The 3,627-nt window shown below is 47.7% G+C and overlaps 1 protein-coding gene across 1 annotated transcript in view; it reads right to left on the bottom strand.

Moving 5' to 3' along the window:
• LOC104836286 overlaps positions 1-283 on the bottom strand; it is a 7,401-nt gene extending 7,118 nt beyond the window's left edge. The window contains exon 1 of the mRNA XM_010574783.1: positions 145-283. The gene's annotated coding sequence lies outside the window, so the exon portion shown is untranslated. The remainder of the gene's footprint in view (positions 1-144) is intronic.
• Positions 284-3,627: the final 3,344 nt, after the last annotated feature.

The following is a 3,627-nucleotide window of genomic DNA, read 5'->3' as shown; positions in this document are numbered from 1 at the left end:
GGAAGCAGGGAGAGGGGAGAGAAGGCGGCGCCCAAGGCAGAGCCCGCCCCAGGGACCGGCCCCGCGGGCAAAGCCGGGCAGGGCAGGGCAGGGCAAGCAAGCCCAGCGCAGCCCCGACGGCCCCTCGCCCCGGCCCTGGCCCACCTGAAGCCAAGCCTGGGGCAAGGCCCAGCCCCGTGCTACAGACCTGCTCCGGCCCCTCCTGGGGCGGCTCTGCCCTGAGACGGCCCGGCTCCAGCCAGGCCCTGGGCACAGTCCCCAGGCTGGCTCTCCTGGGACAGGCCAGGCCTGGCGTGGCCTGGCCTCGCCTCGCCTCGCCTCAACGCTGCGAGGGCAGCTTCCCCCGAGGGGGCTCCGCCTCAGAAGCCCCAGCTCTCTCTCTCCTCCAGCAGAGCGCCGCCCCATTGGCTGGCGGTCACGATGCCTCTGGGCGTGGCCAATGGCGAGCGCCCTGGCACCTGTTGCTTGGCGACAGGGCCGGCAGCCCGAGCTGGGCCCTGGGCCTCCTGCCCGTCCGGGGCCAGGCTGCGCCGGCCGGCACTGCCCGTCCCGACACAGCCCCGACATGGGGGGAGTGGCATGGCGCAGGGCTGCAGGGAGGGCTGCGGCCATGCGCAGCTTGGGGCAGGAGTGGTGGGGCCCAGTCAATGGCAGCTTTGGTTGCCCCTCGGCTCTTTCCCCCGAGAGGAGCCTGTTCACTACAACAAGACAGGCACACGAGGCAGTCAAAAACCATGGTGTGGGTGTTGTAGAGGGAACCACGTCCACAAAGTCCTCCTCACTGTTGACTGGCAGCTGCACAGGACAGCGACGCCTTCACCCCACTGCAGTGAGAGAGGGGATTCAGCCAAGCCCTCTAACAGTCTTCCATGTCAGTATCAACAACATCCATGTTGACTCCCTGCAGCAAAAACATCAAGGAATAACTTGGAATAAACTTGGTAAAACTCCATGCTTGAGAGTCCAGAAATGTCTTCTTCCCTTGCTGTCCAGACACAACTTTGGTTCAGCACAGGCACAACACCTGCTGTGGGAACCACTAGGACAGTGTCTCCTTGATGCATTATTTAATAGACATAGTATTAACCAGTTAAAGTGTTAAGAGGAAAAAAACATATTCAGAAGCCATCTGTTATCTTTGTTGAGCTCTCTGAGATCTGCTGATTGTTCTCTGATTTTAACTCCAGAAAGCCTCCATACCCGCTCACCCGGTGTTCCCATAAACAGGCTTGTGGATGTTAGTCTCAGTCAAATTACAGATGGCTGATGGAAAACTGCTCCCAGCATCATGCCTGGGCTGGGGTCTCCAGTTCATTTTCATCTGAAACCATGCCCGTTTCTGAGGATCCCCCTTCAAGAAAGATAGATGCCAATTAGAAAGCATGCAGAGACTACAACTAGGAAGGATCAGGGTTTCAGGAAACATGGTCTCATAAGATTAATCATAGCATGAATGGACGACTTGCTTAAGGCCAGGAAGAGAAGGCAGAACAGAGCTGTGTTCGGGCCTTTAAATATGTAAAGGGATGCTGCAAATAAGGGAATTAACTTCTCCCCATGCTCCATGTTGAGGGAAAGCAGGAACATGCTTCAGATGAAGCAAAGGAAATGGATTTGAGGTGTTATGGAAAGAGAATTCAGAGGCAGCTTGAGGGAGGTCTGTAGTATCATGAGCTAGAAGGACAAATTAGAGTTTGCACCTCATAATGCAAGAACAGAGAGCTTACACATCTTAGCCATCTTATGAAAACAGATGGGTACCCTCTAAGGTGACAGCTGAAGAAAAGCACTTCTTATTCACTTCCTTTGAAGTACAGTGTTTCAAAATACTTTTTGGGGGTGGGGCGGGGGGGGGTAAAGATTTCACCAGTCTGTTTCTTTCAGAGCTAATAAGCAGATATTACAGGGTAATTTGATGCAAAGCCTACATGGTGAAATGTTATACTCTGCCTTTCGGAGGCAATTGGCATAGAGGGTCAGAATGTGCCTTTTATTATTTCACCAGTATATTTACAGAACAAACTATAGCCAGGGTGAGTGTAATCATAGGACTATCTCTAGACTCAGCCCACTAAGTTGTGGTGCATTCCTAACTCACTGAAAAAATATTGGGTAACTTAACATTTGAGGGTCTGCTGAGTGTCTGGGTAGTCTCATCTGTACCTCCAACAGAGTAGTTTTGATCAATATTCCAATATCCTGGAGTTACCAGTTATCCCTCCAGAAGAATAAAAAATATATCCTGCTGTTAAGGAAAGAATACAAGAACAGGAAAACACGCTTCAACAGAGATAACTTCAATCTACTAGTACAGAGCAGCTCAATTACGGCTTTGACTTTCCCAATGTGCTGCTTTGGTTGTACGTAATTTTTTTCAGTCCTGATGAATCAGCAATAAAACTTGATGTCTCATGCAAAACCAAGAATTACTTCTAAACTTGCTTTTGCAACTACATATCTGATAGGGAGCCTCCAGTGACAAAAAGCTATTTCTACTTTCAAAGTAGAGGCTAGTAGCTCCTGAAAGCAGCTTAAACAGCCATTCACAAAATAATGCTATGATACAGAATGCTTCAGCCTGAGGAAGGTTACGGTCACAGAAGTTATCAGACACTGTAAAAAACCACCAACTAGATTCTTTCTCTATGAAATAGCTTTAGCAAACAGTAAGCCACTGGCCAACACAAGCTGATGTTTTCCAAATTCAGAACGGTTGCCCTGGTGAATGTTTGTATTTTTGATATCTACAATTTTTGAGAGAAGCTTCTGATGCACAACTGGCAAAAGATGATCCTGCATCCAAAAGCAGCCCAATGCCAGTTTGCAGCAATGGCCATTTTAAGCGGAGAACATTTTGCCACCCAACTGAAAAGATTGACTGTATTTGGATGTCTATTTTCAACCATTATTGGGCACATGTTCACAGGGCAGCCAGAGCCGCACAAGAATGCTTCCCCTGCTCAATTTCAGGATTGTGTCCAAAAAAGTGCCAAATTCACATGGCTTCGGTCATCTGTCCTGAAACATACTAAAACTTTTTAACTTGCCTTCTTGAACGCTCAGGAAAGTTGTGAACACACTGAAGGCAAGATCTTCCAACAAAGTCTTAAGAAATCACAGAGACACGGTTACACGTTTTTCCCACAGTACATTACAAGTTTAATTGTGCAAAAATACAGTCATCAAGACTTCAGCTTTGTTGTGAACTGAACACAATTCCAGTGATGTACAGGCATGGAAAGAGGTACTACTGTAATTAGAGCAAATACACCGTAATTGTTGTTGAGACAACCAAGTGGTTCGATACAATGAGATCCTGTTCTCAAGTGATTTAGACAACCTGTATTTAAATACTGCACATCAAGAGAATCAAAGAAATGACACCTAAAAGGAAGCTAGTAGCAGACTAACAAAGTTTAAGACTGCACTAACTCAAAAGAACATTAAAAAATGGTTTAGACAGATTCCCCAGTGATGGCCAAGAATTAGTCTGTGATACTGCAGGTGTGAAGTGTAACTTCTCTTCATTCAACACTGTATATATTGTGTTTCAGCAAAACAAAAGGCTTTCCTAATGCCAATATTTCTTTCAAGCACAGGAAGATGAAGCATTAACAACCTTGTTGC

This window comes from Haliaeetus leucocephalus, unplaced genomic scaffold (assembly GCF_000737465.1).
Source record: "Haliaeetus leucocephalus isolate CR32 unplaced genomic scaffold, Haliaeetus_leucocephalus-4.0 Scaffold450, whole genome shotgun sequence".
NCBI lineage: Eukaryota > Metazoa > Chordata > Aves > Accipitriformes > Accipitridae > Haliaeetus > Haliaeetus leucocephalus.
This window is presented reverse-complemented; position numbering and strand designations above follow the sequence as displayed.